The 21,620-nt window shown below is 48.1% G+C and overlaps 1 protein-coding gene across 5 annotated transcripts in view; it reads right to left on the bottom strand.

The window, feature by feature from the left end:
- The window catches only part of FAXDC2 (fatty acid hydroxylase domain containing 2), a 707,939-nt gene that overhangs the window by 222,928 nt on the left and 463,391 nt on the right, over positions 1–21,620 (bottom strand). Inside the window, exon 1 of one of the 5 annotated variants that reach the window (XM_069653970.1) lies at positions 7,251–7,674. The exons of the other annotated variants lie outside the window; for them this stretch is intronic. The gene's annotated coding sequence lies outside the window, so the exon portion shown is untranslated. Of the gene's footprint in view, positions 1–7,250; positions 7,675–21,620 lie in introns of those variants that run through there. 5 annotated transcript variants of the gene reach the window in all.

Here is a 21,620-nt window from a genome sequence, read left to right as displayed (position 1 = left end):
AGGGCTAGGAATGATGAACTGCAAGGAGGAGCACAATGTGCGGAATGGGAGCACATCTGCCAGCACAAGGAACAACGTACAAGAGTAACACAATATTTTGTATATTACTGAGGGGCACTAGGTGTGTCATAAAGTTAAGCAATGTCACTCTTTCATATGACATCAATGGTGTAGCATATTAATGTAACTGGAAGGAGCAACACATGAGGAGGTAGGGAAGTGAAGGGAAGGTGAATAGGGATGACAGGTGGGTACTGGGGGAGGTGAAAGGAGTGTGGGAGGTCCTCCACGGTTCTCCGTGGAAAGAGGAAGCGTATGTGAGTAACAGGTAGAAAGTGAAAGCGGAGTAGAGGGGTTGTGAATGAGGAAAATCTTTTGTATAGAGCAAGAGCACAGGTAAAGTATAGTACTTATGAGGTGGCCATTAACAAAAACAAAGCTATCTTTTTTATCAGATGTAGGAAATATACTGAAATGTTATGCAATGTTTTTGTTATGAAATGTATGTTTTATGAGAAGATGTATAGGTAGTGGTTTTGGAGAAGGGATGTAAATGTAAATGCTAGAGATGGTAGGCAAACCTTTGTACACATATGTCACACCTGCATGCACACGTACATATGCTTGTTTCAGCGTCATGGGTAGGTGTGTGGGTAGGTGTGTTCGTGTAGGCAAAGGTTAGGGAGGTAACAAAAAACAGCAGCTATATTTTGCAGGGACAACACAGCAAGAAAAAGCAATGGTCGCGTCCCAACCCAGCATAAAGAAGGTGGACAAGAGGAAAATGCCAAGATTCAGACAGCTCATGCAGGCCGGCCAAAGCATCAGCAGAAGAAGGAAAAGTTCAGCGTTGTTGGAAAGCACAGGGAAAGACTCTTGGACTTCACATGAAAGCCATCAACATCACATTGGCCCAGAGTGCAGAAATTGCCAGCCCGTCACATGGAGGAATCCCACAGCGGCAAAGCCAATGCCTCACGCACAGAAGGAGAAAAGAGAGCTCATTGAAAGGAGTAACATCTACTTTAGTATGACTTTTTGTCCCCATTTGGTCTCTACAGGATATAAATATTCAGCTCATAAATATACCCAGACCAAGGAGCAGAAGTGATAAAGGGCCTCATCAGCAGATGGCCGGAGCGTGAAAATATGGCAGTAACGCTATTACCGTCGCATTTACCGCAGCCCCAATCCCAAGCATGGCCCTACCTGGGTGCATTCACCTCCAGCTCTGCAGTATGGGCATTTTCAGCTCTATTACCGCCGCAAATTGCACCTGTCCGAGTAGTGGTAATGGTAATTGCATTGGGCGGTATCCCGGCGCAATTACTGACGGGGTACCGCCCAACTTGTGATGAGGCCCAAACACTGGAAAGACTGGAAAGGGGTTTGGTTACTGTTTCTGTTTTGTTCTTTGTCCCTCTCATGCGGTTAAAGGAAAATGGGACAGCAAATCCCCCAGAGAAATTAAGAGAGCAATAACATAATGACATTGAAGGTAGAGGCGGATTGGGTAGTGAGCTTATGAAATATGGATTAGATGGAAGAAGTAGATAAATAAAAGGAGTATTAGTAGCTAGTATTAAGGCAATGGTAGGAAGTAATAATAAGAACATGTATATATACTTTGAGTAACTCACCTGATTTTCTTTGTGTTTCAGGAGCAAAGGGACTTTTAAACAAAGCACAAGAGGGAGGAATGAGCATCGAATGACCCTGCACCTGAGCCCAAGAGCAGGGACAGAAGGCCCCATCGCCAATGGGGCCTGTGGGACCCGACCTGACGCCCACATGTCACGAAGCTGGGGCACAACAAAAAGCCCCCTGATTGTGTGCTCCTCCACCCGTGTCTCCCCATAATCATAATGTCCCCACAAACTAATGGTCTTACTACCCAGCATCTGAAGAAAGGTTCCTGGACTTAGAGCAGCTTGCAGGTGTTCAGACACAAAGGTATTTGCACAGCTAAATTAGGAGTGTCTTACAAAGGGAAGATGGTGAAAGGAAACAGGGACAGGAGAAGGGCTTTTGGAGTTGAGAAGAAGATGACTCTGGGGTGACAACTTTTCAAAAAAGAGAAAGATGGTGACATGAGAAAAGAACTACCAATTGGCTGTTGGGTCCCACCAAAGGTATTTGAGGGCCACTTGAGTGACCACTGCTCGTGGTGGTGAGGGTCACTCGTTTTGCATTAAAGAGGGAAATAAATAATGATAAAATAGGAAATGAGGATACACAGTGGTGTAGGTTTTGCAAGGTATCGAGGTACAAATTACACACACGGTAATGGGCGTGCGCTTGCAACACGTGGAATTGCACTGCTGAAAAGAAAATTGTAGCTATATCTGTTTTGCATTCTGCTGTTTCTACATCTTTACCCTCCTAGTATTATGAAAAGCAACAATGTACTATGCATGCATTATGCACCTGAACAAGTATGTGTTATATGGCGCATGTTCCATAGTTATTGAGGTAATGACCCAACCCCTTGCTAGTATCATGAAACAGATGAAGCCGCTCCAATGGAGCATCATTACTAATTTTAAACACGCGAGTGCTTGTATGACCAATTCGGCCCCCACCACTAACAATATATAGTAACAGCACCTGACACATGTGGGGAGAGAGGCTTAAGGGGAGGGCTACCACGTATGTTCTCTCTCTATTCCCAGGCCATGAGTAACTCCAGGACTTCTGTGATGGTTCCAGAGGAAGCGGGCCACACTATGATGATTGACACAGAAGATATTCGCCCATGAAAACATGAACAATGATAAAGGATTGCTGAAGTGCAGATGACCTGATACAATATAAACTAGAAGATCCAAACTAAGGACAAGTGAAAACAGTAGTAAATAGGGAATTGCAATGCCTCGGTAGAAGATGGGTAGGGGGAATGTCTGTATGCTGCAAGAGACACCAATTACGAGTACATGTACAGGCGTTTGCAGGAGAAGAATGGGTCGAAGGGCTGAGGGAATGCAAAGCACAAGCGCTCCTGACAGTTCCAGTGGAGATGGTGCAGAGAGAAAACGATGTGTACATCAAGGAGTGGGCAAGGAATTTCAAGTTGCTCACAGGGGTAGAAAACAAGAGAGGCCTCTGCCCACAATGCTCCTCAAGAATAACACCACTACATTACCAGGATGAAGGTCCAGTAAAGGTTGGAGGGAATGGAAGCTCCAGACACATTTCAAAAGGTACATGGCATTAGAGGAGGCGTAGCAGTATTTGCGGACCACTATCAGGCCAGAAGCTGACATGCAGATGCCCCCCAAATAGAGGAGGGGTATGTAACTTGATGCCATTGAACACACCAGCTCTGAAGGTGCCCCAGAAGGACATTGAAATAGATGAATTCCCCAAACTGGATGCACATCGGAGGACGAAGAGACCAATGAAGCTGAGCAGAGAGAAGAGGAGAAGATGACCTGGAGCACGGATGAACACTGAAGGAACTCAGGCGACCTGTGGGGGGTGGCAAAGGTGTGGAACCACAAGACACCTGTCAGTGGGGAGTGGCTTCAAGTATGTGTGGTCCATATACATGGACCAGAGGGGGGTGTAGTGGGGGCGTTTACTCCCTTTCCCCCACCAGTATACCACCAAGGTGACAGGTGCCACTCACTGACGCAGCCCTACAGACCATAACCAGATGACATCACCGAAGTAATCACACACACACACACACACACGTAGATGCGTTAGTCATGAAGCACATGCATCCCTGCACGAAGTTACACTGACACTTAGGCCACAATGCTCTTAGACACAAAGCACATGCTAATAATCACTGAGATGGAGATCACATACACCTTATCTCTCTAATGCAGACCTGCAATCACACAAGAATACATATAACTGCTTGCTTGATGCAGAATGCAACTAACATGAGTGGCCATATAAATCAAGATGGAAGCCACAGTCGAATCGAAATGAATGGAAGGCACTGAAGAGGCTCAAGAACACAGGGAGAATGCCTGGCACACCGATTTCATTGAGAAACGCAGACAAGGCTGTCAGCGCAGTCATTGTGCATATTCTTGACAAGGACACAGAGGGAGAGAACATTGCACATCAGCAGAAGAGATAGGACACCTGCCTGTATAAAAGCTGAAAATCCTCATAAATGTGAACAGGAAAATTAAGTTTGTGGCCCCTGCACACGTGATCTGAACCTTGAAAACAAAGCCCATTAATTCGAGCTAGACGGAAACCGTTGTTACCACCAAACTGAAGACATGATACAAAAGTAATACAGATAGAGTTTGAAAGCTAAAATGTCCTGCTAGTGGAGTCAGAGAGTGGTAGCCTCATTGGAACAGGCAGAACCCTGGGCCCTTCTCCACTCCCATTGTGCTCATGTGCTGATTGCTTTCCCAGGCTGAAAAGGCCTACAATAGCCTATGCCTACCCACCGTCCATGATAGTTCACACTTTATTGCAAGAACCAATAGAAATGTGCCAGCCTGACAGGACCGTATTTGCAACATTTCGGACATGGCCACCAGTGGAGCCACCAGATAGAGTATATCCAATTAGAACACTAACCCTGTATAGATGCTATATGTAGTTTACCCCACTGACCAATCCCATCCCACCTTAGGTTTGTGAAATATATTATTTGTGACATCACTGTACCTTAAAACCCATGACATGCCTGTTACCAGTGGGAGAGCATTGAAAATCATGTGATATCCACTCCCTTTAATAAGCTTTTAATAAACAAAGAGATTTGTCACATTTAGGGACTCTCGAGTGCAGGGGATTTTCCCTGGACCATTTCCTCTTGCTTGCATTTGGGGAAATTAATAGAACCTGTGCTTTACTTGCTTCACTTTTAACCTGACAAAGTCTCAGCAATCTTGGCTATCATCCTCTTCCGCTTAGACTGCACCAATTCCCTCTATCTGGTGGCTCCCGCCTATCGGTTTAGAAAACTCTGCAGCCAGACTCCCCCTTGCCCTCTAACCCAGAGAAACATCACTCCTGCCCTTCTAGTGATAAACTGGCTTCCTATCTGCCGACAGGCGACCTTCAAGGCCCTGTGCATTACACACTGCGCACTCCACAAAATAGGCCCTGAATTCCTCCAACACAAGCTTACACTATAAGAACCCATCAGAAACCTTACATCTGGCTCAGCACTCCTCCTTTTGGCCCCCCCGCTTCTGTTCCACCAGATTTGGAGGATCCTCATTCTCCATCTAAGCTCCCACCCTCTGGAACTCCCTTCCACTCTGCATCCGCCGAGATGAGGACTACCTCTCCTTCAGGAAGGCCTTCAAAATATATATATTCCAGAGCAAGGTAGAGTATAATTTCGGAGCAGACTGGACAATCTGAGTACACTACTACATCAAAAGCAAAGCCCCAACCGAGGCTCAAGGTACGTATTTACGGACCACTTCCGTGGACACCAGCCGCAGGCACAGCCTTCCACCCAAACGCATTTACCTCCATACACCAGACTAAAACACAAAGCACAACATTTCTGGCATCAGAATGCAGCTATGTCCTACGACAAAAAATGTGGTCTAGCTGGACACATAATGAGTCTCTTGTACTCTCATTCTCCCGACCGGCTCTCAGCACCCATCCACATGCCTGACCATCATCGAGAGCTCACTGGGGCTCAGTCGACCCACCCAAATCCCTTTTTTGGCAAAATGCACACATGCATTCTAATCTGAGAGAGTTCCCCCCAGAAGCACGTTGAGGCCATACTAATTGGGATAAAGATGCTATATAATGACAAACTACTACTACTTGTTTAAGTACAGTAGCATGTAGAATCTGGGTTGTATCCGATTCTAAGAGCTCCTTATTCTGTCAATTAAATTTAGTCGAATGGGAAGTCCAGGATTGGATCCCATCGCTCACAATTGTGCAGACAACCACCACCAATGTGCCAAACGGAACGTGAAATTGTATTTTTTTCAATCATGGTTTTAGATTCTGGCAGATAATTTCAAATCAAATGAATAATACGAAATTAAAGGTGTAGCTTTGTCAGTTGTGTGCAGCTGTCAAATTGGCTTGAAACTCTCCTTTAAATCATTCCAGCAGGATGTATCAAAACCAATGGTAAAAGAAATATTCCACACAGGTGATTAAGGGATAATTGGCTCTGGAGAGAGAACCCCAAATGGGTTTTGACATCCAGTATCAAAGTAAGCCAGCACATTTTGTCCTGTTGTGTCTCCAGAACCCTATGTGTAACTAGCAGATCCCAGGCTCAAACTCAGCTAGTCATCCTTTAATCACTGTGAGGTCGAATAAACGAGTGCCGGTGAGTTGAGTAATGAGACCATCTGTTAAGATACAAGTGTGAATGAGGTGTAATCATATAGTCAATATAGAAATATGTGAATACACCTTCTGCCCTAGTGGGCTGGGAGAGGGCATCTGGCGAATGTGCGGGAGGGTGGGGCGGGTGTACTGGAAGGGTAGGATGTGAATGGGTGTGACAGGTATGAAGCAGAATATACAATAAACTATTATAATGAGGAATATCTCACCCAAATCTGCTACTTTCTGCGGTACAACACAGGGATCTTGAGACCAAAACGTGAAAATCCACAACAAAAATGTTTTGTTTCATTCCAACAATTAACATTCAATTCTGATACATTGAAGTGTTTTTCTATTCACGCTATTGAGATGTGGGTCAGTAAGAGCCAGACCAGCCGACAATGACATTTCCCAGACAGGCCAGTACTTCTGAAAGGATCAGATGGCTAGCCCAGAGGTTCTGAGGCTGGGCAATGCCCCATTTGTCTGCAAGCAAATCAGTGGCAGGGTCAGTCACTGGCTTGAGAGGGCTCCAGAGCGTTTACGATTAACAGACACCAGCAACAAACATGCAGTGGCAGAGAAAAAGCCTGCCCTGCCCATATCAATATAGTCAACCCCATGACAAAGCCTGAGACTGAACTGCTCTGCTCAGCTTTTAGATGGCCCAAACCTCCAATGACTAGCATCTCATTGTGGAGCCAATTATACTCTGAATTTGGGGATAGATGGCTCTAATTGGCCAAAGGAAGGCTTAATAGATATTCAGCCTCCTGGTCTCAGAGGGCAAATGAGGGTGTAATGGGTTAATGCACCTACTGAGCTATCTATGTGTACCAGCCAGGCAACTGGTGCGATATAAATACAGTTTTGCTTGCTATGCTGGGACCTGTACCCACCAACCCTCGATTACCTCAAGAAGGTGCCCCGTTTCATTGCCAGCTCAAGTGACTTACCTGTACTGACCCCTATGCGTCACTTGTTTTCCTAATTTGCGCTGGGCAGTTGGGATCAGAGAGGCATATGAGGGTTACCGGGCGAGAGCGCACAAGCAAAGCCACAATTGATCGTGGGCGTGAAACAACTTGGAGGGGCATTGGATTTTGGGCGTCCACGCGTGGGTCCCCTCGTGACACTCTTTTTAAAACTGCTCTTCAGCCCCACAACATGTTGAGGCTGGCTCCACCCCTGAAGCTAGTCGTCCACTGAATTGAAGCTTCATGGATTAGAAGCCTGGCGCGGACTCGATGCAAGATGCGTGGGCTCCCCGCCGAGGCCTGCCGGTGCTGCGGGCTGAGATCAATGCATGCAGCAGTCGTGTCGCCCAAGGTCTGTCCGTTTCCGCCGAGTGTACATTCGTGCCAACACCGAGGGTTCAGTCCTGAGAAGTTACTAAGAAGGCTTTATTTCCACGGCAACTGAAAATGTTTCAGATTATTTGATTCTGTGAAGCTGAAAACAGACCTGCTGTTGATCTGTGCAGTAAACTGGAAAGTGTGAAGGGAAAAAAGGCTTTCCCACAGGTGGGTGCCGTAGAGGGGGGTGCGCTGATCTTTTCGATGAAACAATGAATGCATTTCTCCACGAGAGGAAGCTTTGTCGAGAGACCCCGGGGGAGCATTCCTCCCACGGAAGGGCTGCAGCAGAAGTAGGTGCAGGCCACAAGAAAGGAGGCCGTAAGAGGAATCCACGGGTAAAGTGTCTGCACCACACACGGGTCATACATAGTTCCTGCACCGAGGGCTGATACTCACGGTCACAGTATGGTTCATTAAGTATCAGTTCATGAACAGTTGTGGTCTGGGAACCAGTAACTCGAGGCAAGCAAGTCCCTCCCATACTCAGAGTTGACTAGAATGCAGGAGGAGGGTCTGGCTGCAGGCACCGGGAATACGCAGCCACTCCTCCACCCATATCTAAGTTATCAGTCACGTTCCAGTCACCTGCATATCATTGGGCCGCCTGCACCAAAGTAGGTCAAAGGACGAAGTCAGCCTCCCTTTCCATGTGGGGAAAAGACGCATTACAGACCGTTAAGAAAATGATAGAAACGCTCATGCTTTGATGACAAATGAAGAAAGCGGTCTGCAAAGACCTCTGAGTGCATTACTCATTCCCCCGAGCAGGAGGAGCCTTATCCTTAGGAATTCATTCATGAACCAGAGTTGAAGTTTGGGGTGGCAGCCACTCCCACGACATGGCACATGCCCACACATTCTGCACGCTGCACGATTCTACCTGCACAAATTGCGCATGAAGATTGGCTTTTGAAAATCCTACCACCTACAAAATGTAGGTTTGTTGTCCACTTACAAGCACGCTTGGCACACGAGAAAAAAAAGACACTTGTGAATTGGGGCCCACAGTATGTACAGAACAAGCAGCCTTTCGTTTTTCCATGTCGAGTGTGAGTAGTGCATCCAGGCAGGGTTTTACCTTTTCATTCTGGTGCATATACTTGTACTTTTCATGTTAGAAATGCATAACCATAATTGCAGGATTGAAAGGGGTATGCAGGACTTGATACGATATTCATACCTAACATGGAGCAACTTGTCATATCTGTATTATGGGCTGATTCAGGAAAAGTAGGGTCAGTGTTAGGATTTGCGAGGCCCTGTGCTTCCGAGAAGCAGAGGGTACCCCTAATTTTCGGATGTATTGACATCTCCTGGAGTGACAATACAGTAAAGGATCAGTGTTTATGCTACACGTAACAAGTTTTAAAGAATTCGTTTTGAGAAATGTTCTGTGTGCGCGGAATTGATTACCCTAACTAGTTAAGTGTAAGATAGGCACTGAGATTATATATAGGTCATGGCTGAAGACTGGCTAATACTAGCACCGATAACTTTTTAAGAATGGTCTTGAAGGTATTTTGTATATATATAATGGGCTTTTTGTTAAATTGATTTCGGGAGCAGCCTAAACAACTACTTATACGGCCAAAGGATTGAAACAGGCTGTGTGCTGGCACCAATGCTATTCACCCTATATATGGTGCATCTTCTGGAAGATCTGTGAAGAAGTAGAAATGTTCCACCAAAGATAGGGAACCATCGGGTTCGCTGGAACCGCTGATGAGTTATCCAGATATGTAATCAGGAATGATCAGTAATAAACTGTGATAAGACGAAATACATGTTGTTTGGGCATAACAATGGTATGAGAGGCAATATATATGGCGAATGCATGCATTGAGAGGGTTGCTGATTATAAGTACTTGTTTATAGGCTTTAGTCAGGATGTAAAACCAAAGGAAATGCAACAGGCAAAACAGAACAATGCTCAGGCCCTTACAGTAATTGTACGAAAATGTGGTGCTCAAACGGCAGGATATAGCCTTAAGGGCATTATTACCATACACAGGCAAGGTATGGTACTGGCTATCATCTTTGGTCTTGATGTAATGTACCATCTTAAGCTGGAATGGTTAAACCTTCTTGAGGGATGGATATGGAGAGGCCTACTTTGACTAGCACAATGTGTCCCCATTCAGGCTCCGAGGCCAGAGCTAGGCCTAACCTCTATATGTGGTCAGGTTTTTTTGCGGCACAGCCTCATATCTATAAAAGCGAAGAAGGAGCCAACATGCTCCTTTCTGCCACTTATGTGGTGTATCATGAGAAAGGAAGACCCAATAGATTTAGGGGTATTCAAACAATCGCAGTAGGAGTTGTTTGAGCAGGTTGGATGGGCTTCGGCGTGGGAGAAGGAAGAGTACATTAAAAAAAAGGAATTTACAGATATGTTTAAAGTATGGTATTAGGGCCAGAACCATGCGCATTTGGCAAAATTGAAAACGTATAATGACTTTGTAAAATGCCAAATTACCTGCTTTAACCTCCAGAAATATCTGATATCTATGGCCTAGGCCTGAGAATATTGATCTTGCTCTTACAATTGAACCAACTACCAACGCTAGTTGTTTTGGGCCCGAGGCTTGGGGAGACTCTTGAAGAAAGGGGTTGAAGATTATGCATTTTTACCAAAGAGGTTGACGCCATCAAGGGGCATGTTGATGACCTTAGACTGCATGTATGTCAGGGAGAGAATTGGTGGCCTTGCACCACCCCTGGCACCTCAGAACGGCAGCATTCCCCATCTGGTGGATCCCAGTGTCCACAATATCCAAAGCAGTGGTAATGGCGTGATCAAATGTTTCACCCTCATAAAGCAAGGCTAAAGCCTCATCCCTCTTGTCGTGAGGTAGGAAATCCAAGATGGTAACCATCTTATACCACAACTCCCAGTCGTACCAGGACAGAATGGTCAAGGAATTTGAGGCCTTGGTCGTAGTAGCTGCCATAGTAATTAGCTGCTTTCCCTCCTTGTCAGGGGGAATCATGGATGATGTGGACGGGTTAGAGGATCTCTTCCTTGCTGTAGTCGAGACCCCAGTCTGGAGATGGCAGAGTGCGAAGACACTTGGGTACAGTGTCTGGAACTTTATATTTCTTTTCCAGATGATCCTTCTTTGGTGGTGCCGAAAAAGGGTTTCTCATGACCAATAAACCCTCGTCTCAGTTGTCATCTAGCACAGGGATAGCCACTACTGATTTTCTGGAGGCTTCATGCCTCTGGAACAGGAAACCTTTTTTCTGTTCCTTTGAGACAAAGTCGAACAGTTTCACTGCTCGTGTTAACAGTGCGTGGAAGAAATCTATTTCTTCTGTTGGAGAACTTGAGGGTACCTCAGGAGGTTCTGCATTAGGTCATCAGAATCATCACTAGTAGCATGTATACCAGGGGACATGTCTGTTTCCGGACAGTCATCCATGTCTATGAGAGCAGCCACTGTGCCTAGCAAACGAGACGCTGGTCGTGGAGGCAGAGGCTGCTGGATTATATCCTCCCACGCAGGCAATGTGGAGGTCTCCTACTATGGGCACCTTGAGGGGCAAGTGGAGGTAAGCAGTGTTGCAGTTCCTGCATCAAGGTTTGCAAAGTGGACACGATGTCTAATGACAAATCCCTAGGTGCCGATTGTTTTCCAATGGGAACCGGTGGCACAGCAGCAGGGACAGAATCTGGAAGTGGTGGATGCACCGATTGATGAGGTTCCGGGGGAGTCACTGATTGACGTGGTGCTGGCCGAATAGGGTCAGGTTCCTCTTCTATCTCCTCCCGATCCGAAATAAAGCATCCAGAGGCTCATCTTCTGTCATACTACCCTCCCGTAGCATTTGGACAGGTGGTGTTGCAGTGTCTATAGGCACCAGAGAAAACATTGATTTTGCCTTTGATGGTCGGGGCAAAAAAAGAGTGCTGGCAGCATGTCCCTCTCCACATTAGCGCTTTTGGCAAAAGAAGCGATGGCAAGAGCTTGTGTTATCATGGGCGCTGGTCTGGGAGGCAACGCAACCCTGGACATAATGGTCACAACTGTGGATGAGGTGGTCGACGATTCAATCGTAGACGGCGCAGTCGTGGTAGATTCAGACCTACAACTTGTCGACGCAGTCGTCGACGAAGAAGACCGTGTAGATGGCGATTTCTGCTTGTGACTCGTCGACAGTGTTGTTGTCAATGTGGATGTTAATTGACGCGGTTTGCTGGAAGACGACGATCGTGTCGCGATTGGTATCGTGGATGAAGCCGTCGACGATACGAACAACAGGGTCCTGGCAGCTGTCGTAGTCGTCCACAGAAGGGCAGTCGAGGTGTGCAACTTATGCCCATGTCCCCTTTTTGTTTCTTTCCCAGGGAACTCCTCATGAGACCCCGACCTCTTCACAGAGTTTTTTTTTCCCGGAGATCTGCCGATCCTGGCAGAGGCATGACTTTGCACAGAGGCCGAGTCAGAGGCCCTGGCATCCTCCTCAAGTCAAGTCACCAACCTTCTATGGCAATCCTTCCATGTCTTCGTGGAGAAGGACTGTCAAATGGAGCAGGCGTCCACATTGTGGTCTGGGTGCAGGCAATATATAAATGTCTTCGTGTTGATCATCCACAAAAATATTCTTGATGCAACACTTTGAACAGGGACTGAAAAGGCTCTTGCTGGCGTCTGCCATGGCTGCGTGGAGGAGGCATCAAAGTCGAATAGAGGGCATCTCGTGGCTAGAATATCTTCTAATGTCCAGATCTTCACCAGCAACGGATCCCTGCTACCGGCAGTCCCCCGATGTTGAAGAAAAAAAGTTTGACGATATACCAAAAACAGATGGAAATAGTCGATATTTTGAGGAACGAAATACAAGTACTCCAACACATAATGTGCAGTAAAAAGAAAATCTCGAAAGATGGCCTTCAGGGGTGGAAATAAGGAGGTCTAGTGCCATTGGCTGAGGCAGTATGACGCAAAGTGACAGCAATAGGCTATATAAGTGACAAGCACTTTAAGCTTTAAAGCTAAACTGCTTTAATATTACTGAGGATTCCCAGCATGATGCCTGGGAATATTTATGAGCATGTAAATCCATGAAAGATCCCATGCTGGAGAATCACTTCTATGGACTTAACATTTGGTAGATAATGCACAGTAATTTTTTTTTTTAAAATGCCGCCCAGGGTTACACATTTTTTGGTTAAGTTGTGAAGCTTGAACTTGCCCAGAATGCAAATATAGCCCTTGACTCCCCATATATGGTTAGCTTTCGATGGTAAAAATATAATAAACCCACACAGATCAGGCACAGTAAAAGAAAAAGATTTGTTCAAAGTCAGACATTTTTTAGTTAAGTGGTGCAGGTTGGACTTGGGCAGAGCATGCATACTAAGCACTTCGCAGGCCATATATCATTAGCTCCGGTTGGTAAAATATATATATTAGTACCCGGCACAGAGGGTGGGGGGACCACATGGTAAAGCTCGCGCTCCCAGCCTCCTCGTAAGCGGGAGGCTGCCATCTTTCCTGCCGTGAATCAGCTAAGTGCACCCGCGGTTCCTTTCCCCTCCTTCCCCCCGGCACCGAAACTCAATTTCCACATACCACTAGTACCCCCACATCCATCCCATTTGCCTTGCGCTCCTCCATCCCTCGCCGCAGATCTCCTTTCCAGCAATGCTCGCCATGGAAAGGAAGAAGGGTCTACATGTATTTCCCTTCTCCCTGATCCATGGCGGCCATCTTGTTTTGGTGTTTTTTTCAAGTTGAGAAACGGCACACACGCCATTTCTTAACTTTAAACATTTAGTAGCCCGGTACAACGTGCTGGGATATTAATAGTAATACATCCCAAGCTCAGAGGACATTACCGGAATGCCCTGGGCTAATGTCAAAGTCCTTGCTTCGCTCGGGCTCCTAACTTACGCTTTACATCGCCCATTCTGAATGGAACTATACAAGTAACTGAAAGTATTAAAAAGGAGAATAGTGGTTATTTTGTGATTCCGTTTAATTTGGTTGAGCGAATATGCAGATTTTGATAGCCATCTGGAACTGTGAAGGGCTATTCAGATTCAAAAGTCCACATCAGTTGCTACCACCCAAATATTAGCACCAAATTAAGAAGACATGTTGGCATTCGCCAATGATAAAGAGCTATCCTTTAAAATGTGCAAACACGTGGTATGGCATTTGCGAGGGCGTCGTGCTAAGGGAATGGTTTTCGCGTCCCCCCTTGTTTTCTCAAATAAAACATGGCCATCGTATTGTCTGTCAGCACTCGTACTCTCGATCCCTTGATGTGTGGTAGGAACGCCTTCAAGGCCCATCGCACTGCTCTGAGCTCTAACACGTTGATGTGTAGGAGTGACTCTGTTTGAGACCAACAACCTTGCGTTTGAAGAGTGCCCATGTGAGCTCCCCAGCCGGTTAGAGACGCATCCGTGACTATGGTTAGCTGGAACTCCGGCTCCTGTAGGGGTACGCCGTTGTTCAGGTTGTGGAAACTCTGCCACCACTGAAGAGTCTGAAGCAGTTTGTCGTCGTCGATGATGATTATCTTGTCTGACCACGATCCTTGGGCCTGTGTCCACCGGTTCGCCAGGAACTCCTGAACTGGCCTCATGAATAGGCACAGTTGGCCACCAGATGGATGCAGGATGCCATTGCCCCTAGGACCGAAACGTATTTTCTTGCTGAAAGCTTGGTGTTTCGCCGTAGTCGACCCGCCAGTCGATTGAGTTTTGAGATTCTGTCAAGGGAAGGCTTCACTAGCCCCGACTGGGTTTCGAACTGTGCCCTCAGGAACACCAACGTTCTCGATGGCATCAGCGAGGATTTTTTGAAGTTTATGGCAAATCCCAGCTGTTGTAGAAGCTGCATGGTGGCTTGCAAACTTGTGTTGGTCGACGCTGGGGAGGATCCCCTTACCAGCCAGTCTTCGAGATATAGGTATACATGGTGGCCTTGCCTTCTTAGCCAGGCCGCTACTTGGGCCAGGCTTTTCGTGAACGTTCTGGGGGAGGTTTTGAGCCCAAAGGGAAGCACCGTGAATTAGTAGTGAGTCCGCCCTATTACAAACCTCAGGAACTTCCTGTGTTTCCGACACATTGGAATATGGAAGTACGCGTCCTGCAAACCAGGGACGCCAGAAAATCCCCTTCTTGAACGGCTCGGATCACTTCCTGGAGCGTGAGCATTTTGAATTTTAGGCTCTTTAAGGACTTGGTGAGATCGCGTAAGTCTAGAATGGGACACCATTTTCCGTTTGGCTTTTTCACGACGAAGTATCTTGAGTAAACCCCTTGACCTTTCTGTAATGCTGGAACTAATTCTATCACACCTTTTGCTAACATGAGTGTTACCTCCTGTTGCAGTACCCTCAGATGGGAATGAGCGACGAACGCAGGTGGAATGTGCGGAGGGCTGCGCTTGAATTGTAGAGAATGTCCGTTCCTTATTGTGTCCAGCACCCATTGATCTGTCGTTATTCGTTCCCATTCGTCGACATAGGCTGATACTCTTCCCCCCAGAACGGTGTGTTGCTCGTCATTGCTAATCTTTGTTTTGCTTCTCTCTCGACGACGACGGATAGGATGGTCTCTTCCTGGAGGTCTGGAAGTTCTGGCGTCGGTTTGCTGTTTGAGAAGCACGCCTGTATCCCTGGGAGGGGTACGCCGACCTACCGAAGGATCTGTCTCCTGGCGCAGAGAATCTGGAATTACCTGAAGCCCCTCTAAAGGGATGAAAAGACTTGTAGCTTCGGCCACTCTGGAGGGCACCCAATGAACGTGCCGTGTCAGAGTCCTCTTTCATTCCCTTCAGGGCCTCATCTACCTTCTCTCTGAATAAAGGTCTCCCTCAAAGGGCATATCTAATACTTTGTATTGTACCTCCGGCCTGAAGTAGGTACACTTAAGCCATGACTGTCGTCGTAACACGACCCCATTATTGACTTGCTTGAAGCCTGATTCAGCGAGGTCCACCGCAATGTTTATTGCGTGATTGGAGGCTTCCTCACCCTCTCGGACTAGTAACATCGCCGCCTTCCTATGCTCTTCCGGAAGATGATCCAGAAACGGAGCCAGCCTGTGCCACATTTCTCTGTCTTATCTGGCTACAATAGCCAGAGAGTTTGCAGCCTTCACTGTAGTTGCTCCCACAGATAGCACTTTTTTGCCGAAGGCATCCTGACGTCTTGCCTCGTTTTCAGGCGGAGTCGTGCACTTGTGCTGGGCCTTCGCTTTCCTCGCCGCCGACACCACCGATTCAGGCATTGGTTGGGAGGATAAGCACTTGGGGGTAGACTCTGGAGCCTTACATTTTTTCTCAAGGTGACCTTTTACCGCCAGTTCCGAAAAGGGGTGACGCATTGTCTGCAAACCCTCCTTCCACACATGATCTAGTATGGGTATTGAAAACACTGACCTCCTTCTCTTACCCATGAGGTCGAAAAGAAAACAGTCCCTTTTCTGTTCTTCCTGGGACAAACCGAATATCATCCGGGGGGACGGCTGAGCCGGGCTCCTTGGGGTTTCTAACTCCACCTCTGACTCCCAGGCTGGATCCCTGGAGGGGGATGAGGAGATATCCGACATGGCTCCTCTGTCAGACTCCGAATCTGGCAGCTCACCTTCCTCTTGGGGTGCCTGTGGTGCTGAGACTGGCGTGCGTAAGTGAGTCGGTGGACGGGACGGGCCCGGCTCGTCGACGGGTGACTGTGGCAGGTTTACTTGAGGTAGTCTCTGGTCCAACGACTGTACTAAAGACTGAAGCGTGGACAGAATCTCCAATGACAAAACAAATTGAGGATTGAGAAGAGGGGCAGACACCAGAATTCCGGATCCCCTCGTCGACGACTTGTCAACCACTCGTAGCCCGAGGTCTGCCGGGCCAGCTATTCCCCCGCTCTCATCCTCTCCCGAGGACAGCAACGCTGCCTGTTCCTGCAGTAAAGTATCCGGAGGGATCGGATCGAAAACTTCAGGCCTCCAGGCTTCCTGTAGAACCCCCGTCGACGAGGCCACCGTCGCAGTCGTAGTCGGTGGGGCGGTAGATACCACATGCGTCAGTGGTAGGGAGGAGGCCGATGACTGGACCGCCGTCGACGATGCCGGCTTAGCAGGTGGTTTTGGCGGTCCCGCCTTTTCTGCACTTGGCCTGCTTTTACCCGACTCTCGACTCGTGGTCGATCTATGGTGATCGCCCGAGGAGGATTTCGGCTGTTCCTTGTCATGCTTTTTGCCGATTGAAATCTATTCTAAGCATGTGAATCCATGAAAGATCCAATGCTGGAGAAATTACATGATTTTGAGAATTTTGGTGACCTTGGAGGAAAAACTGCAGAAAGAATGGCTTTGTGGTATTGTGTGGTATTGTGTGTATATAGTCTAATATTGATACATTTTGTTAAAGAGGGTGGTTTGGAGAAGTGCTACCTGAGGTTTCCTCTGGTGTCTGGTCCAGCGTGTGGTTGTTGCGGGTGTTGTTCATCAATGAGTACTGCGGACAGTGATTGTGAAGAGTACAGCTTGGTGGTTCATCAACAGGAGAGGTAAGCAGTCCAGATTGTGCATACCTATGTTTTGTTCGAGGAGTGCCATAGGGAAGCGGGTACAATTTTCGACCAGCTGGTGGCATCCTAGGGATTTCAGTTATTTTTTGCAGTCTGAGGCGGTAGGGTGGGGGGGTTTTATGGGAGCAGTTTGAGGAACAGTTCACTGAGAGGTTGAAGATGCCAACCAGGAGGAGGTAATCGGTCTGCATTGTGAACAAAGATGAAATGTCAGTCATTAGGGATTAGAGCATGGTTATCTTTAGCAGAAGAGCATTTGAGTGGTGTCATATGGGTTTGGTTGAAGTTGTTGGGCGACCAGCATGCAGGGCAGGAAGAATAACGAGAGTAGACAGTGTGCTTTGGCTGACCTACCACAGTGCTCGAATCAAGAGGTCTGTACAGAGTGGCAAGCGTGGCCCTCTGCCTGCCGAGCCCTGCATCGGGGCTGGGTGTCTAGAGACGAAGCCGCGATCTGCCTCCGTCAGAGCTGGGCACCTACTGTCAATGCGCCTCTGGGTGTCTGTGGTCTCTCTGGGTGCGGCTGGGAGAGCTGTGCCAGTAAAAATCTGAGGCCGCCCCGGGGTGGATCTCCCTGTTCATCGGCCCCTGCTGCATGCGGCCTACCACCACCATCCCTAGGTTCTGTACCATCAGAGCCGGGCCATAAACTTTGCCCTGGCGCGGGGGAGGTCGCTTAGTGGGACCTTGATAGAGCTGGCTCCCCCGGGTGATGCTGAACATAGCGGCCCACACTACATGCCGCTGGAAATAACATCTCAACCACCTGGAGGCCCCCGCCTCCCCACGCCCGCCGGATCCCCACTCCTCCCCTATGCCCTTGGCTCATGTACTCCTCCATCAGAGTCGTGTTGCCCTTATCGCCGGCCCCCTGGAGGGCTAAGACTACACTACACAAGCCGCGGGTGCTGCTGATACCCGGCTCAAACTGCTGTCCATCTCCTGGTGAGTGCTGAGCCATCCCTTCCTGGGGAGTACAACCTTGTCCTTTTTTCCTATCTAGGTCCCAGCCATCATGGGGAATCCATCCTGCAATACCTCACAGTGCACTGCACCCCCTTGTGTGACCCAAATCCCTGCGGTCCGTGCTGTGCAGCTGGGAGAACTACATACCACGATCTGCTGAGAGCTCTTCCCTTGTGAACGCTGGGTGTCTGGCCCAGCGGCTGGTCCCTAGCTGGTGCGTGCTACCTTGTCGGAGGCCCTGCATAACACGCCTCCACACCACCCCCATCCCCTAATCTCCATCTTCTAAACATGAGTAAGGCGGCAGGCAGGGAGAAAAAAACAGGCTCCATGGATACGTTTGCGAAGGTAGTCCCCCAGGGGGAGACTGGTGGGGATCCTCCTGCCCCACCTTCAGGAGACTCTATACCCGAGTCATCTGCCCCTGACCTCAAACAAATGATGGAGGCCATGACAAGAGGTTTTGCAGTGGTGCACAAAAAAATTAGATGACATGACACCAAATGTTTCATCAATGCACTCCCAAGTATCTAAAGAGGTCCTACAGATTAACAAAGCCTAAGAAAGAATTGGGGCGACTGAAGCTGACGTGCAATCCCTCCAAACTGCTGTGGTCACCCTTCCGAAGGACATGAAATTGGTTAAACACAAATGCGATGATTTAGAGTCCCGGTCGAGGAGGAACAACATTCGCATAGTGGGGGTTCCAGAGGACACGCTGTCCGGGGGCATGCAGCTGGCTGAGGAGAGCCTGCTCAAGGAGCTCCTTGATGAACCCACAGCTCTCACCATACTTTGCTGTGGAGCGTGCGCACCGGGCACTCACTCCAAGGCCCAAGCCCGGAGATTTCCCCCAGCGGATCATTGCTAAAATCCTGAGCTACCGAGACAGGGACCAAATATTCCGGCTCGCCAGGGACAAGAAAGAACTTCAGCTGGGGTCCCAAACCATTTGAATCTTCGCAGACTTTTCTATTGCGGTCCAACAAGAACGTTGTCTGTTTATTGGAATCAAGAAAATGCTGAGAGACCGCAATATTCAATACACTATGCTATTTCCAGCATGCTTGCTCTTTCAGTTCAGAGGGAAGTTTTTTACTGTCCCAGGGGAGGCAGTGAAATGTATCGAGTCCCAGATTCCAGTGGACAATCTGGAGGTTGCCCCTCCTGATGAACAACATTCTGGTTCAAAACTCCCAAAATTGACCCATGCATGAAGTTCCTTCGTGTACATCACACATTTGTTTGTTCCGCCACAATGTTTGATATGTTCAGAGTAACCCGTTTAGCATGCCGACAACACGACAATTTACCCCTTAGCAACTGCTTTGTATTTGTTGACGTTTAGGGGTCTACCCACTAGATGTTTGTCGGCCGACGAGGGATGGGGTTTGGGGGGTGGATGAGAGGTCAATACACTGCTGGTTGGGGGGGTGGCAGTGAGGGTGGGGTGGGGGCTAGGGGCCTGGTTGGTTTTCGGGTCTGTTCATTCAAGGAAGGGTTGGTTGAAATTGTTAAAATCTCTTGGCGGGTGGGCGATGGGGCATAGGCGGGAAGAGTAGTGGCAGTGAGGCAAGCATTGAAGGGGAGCATACAATGGTCGACAATCTGGTCTGGTGGGTGAAAGGCAAGTCACTATTATGAGCTGGAATGTTAGGGGGCTGGGGAACAATACTAAGTTGAGGACAATTATGGCCTATGCTGCCAGGCATGGGGGTCAATGTTCTTCTATTACAAGAAAACCATGCTAAGGCCGATACGCCATCGTATTGTTCCCACTTGGGGGGGGGGGGGGGGACAGTTATTTCACCTCCTACTTGACCCAGTCTTGTGGTGTGTTGACGGTGGTGCATAAAACTGTAAAATGTGTTGAAAGTCACACATTGACCCGGCTGGACAATGTCATTATACATAGTATCCTTGAGTGGGTTGAAACTCTGCTGGTAAATACATATTTTCCTAATGTTGACTCCCCAGAATACTTTGACGGAGTTGTAGAGATACTATCCTCATATATCGGAGTCCCCATCCTGCGGGGCGGGGGAGATATGAACCTTCTGGACCTCAGTCTAGATACGACCAGCACTGCCCCAGACCCCTATCCAGAGCTGCCCTCCGACTGACAGTACACATGAATACATTATCACTAAGGGATGCTGGAGGCTCACAAACCCAGACACGTGAATATACTTTCTATTCCTCAGTATACGATATGGCCTCGCTCATTGATGTTTTTCTGGCGTCTACCTCACTCGTGGGTAGGGTTAATGGGGTCCAAATCCAACCCTGCACATTATCTGACCATTCCGCAGTAATTTTGAATATGAAGACATCTCCTGGTTCTACCTGGAGATTTAAGTCGGAGGCTTTGAAGGACATAGTGTTTAAAGCTGACATTAAATCAGACATTGAAACCTTTGCCTGTAACGCAGCGGGAGATACATCCTTGGGAACTCGGTGGCAAGCCTTTAAAGTCTACATAAGAGGGGTGTCTATATCCAGGGAGGCAGGGGTCCTTAAAGTTACCAGTAATGACCTTTGCCTCAGTGAGGCCCGACTCAAGGCCCTTGAGACTGAACATGCCCCATCTCTTGAACCGAAAAAGCTAACACAGATATATACTGAATTGGAGAAGTTCCGTGCACACGCCTCGCGTAAAGTTCACTTTCTCGCTAGACCGGCAGCCGCCAGAAAATATGGGGCGGGAAAAAGGCCCGGTAGGACATTGGCCAGGGCGGTATGTGCCGAACAAGGGAGAACTCAAGTCGACAGTATTCTCAAAGAGCAAGGTGAACTCAAATTAGAGGAACGTGATGTTCTGAAAGTGTTCCGGAGCCATTATGGGGCCCTGTACGAGGCAGACCCGCAATATGACCCCGTTGCCACTAGTGCCTGGCTGGAGGGAGTGCCGCTGTCAAGGTTCAGTCCACAAGCTACTGAAAGCCTCAACAGCCTGCTCACTGCGGATGAGCTGTTATCAGGGACGTTCCCGGAGGAAAAGCACCCGCTCTGGATGGCCTATCTGCCGAGTTCTACCGGGAATATGGGGCCCTCTTGTCCCCAATATCTCAGTGAGGTTTGGATAGAGTCACTGGCCAACTCCCTACTGCCCGAGTTCATGCATGAGCTGTCATAACCGTTCCGCTCAAGCTTGGCACCCCAGCAATGAATGCGGTTCCCATCATCCTCTTTCACATGTGGACACAAATATTTTCCCCAAAGTGCGGGCAAACCGGTTGCTACCGTTAATGCCCCACATTATCCATCAAGACCAGGCGGCGTTCATCCCGGGCAGAGCGACATCTCTCAACATCTTTTGGCTATTTAATGTAATGGCCAGGTTTAACTCTGACGTAGAGGCGGTGGCTGTCGCAATTGATGCCCAGAAAGCATTTGGCGAGAGTTCTCGTTAATTCCAGGGTCTCCGATCAATTTGAATTGGGAAGAGGTACCTGT

This window comes from Ambystoma mexicanum, chromosome 3q (assembly GCF_040938575.1).
Source record: "Ambystoma mexicanum isolate Mex_15411 chromosome 3q, UKY_AmexF1_1, whole genome shotgun sequence".
Classification (NCBI taxonomy): domain Eukaryota; kingdom Metazoa; phylum Chordata; class Amphibia; order Caudata; family Ambystomatidae; genus Ambystoma; species Ambystoma mexicanum.
This window is presented reverse-complemented; position numbering and strand designations above follow the sequence as displayed.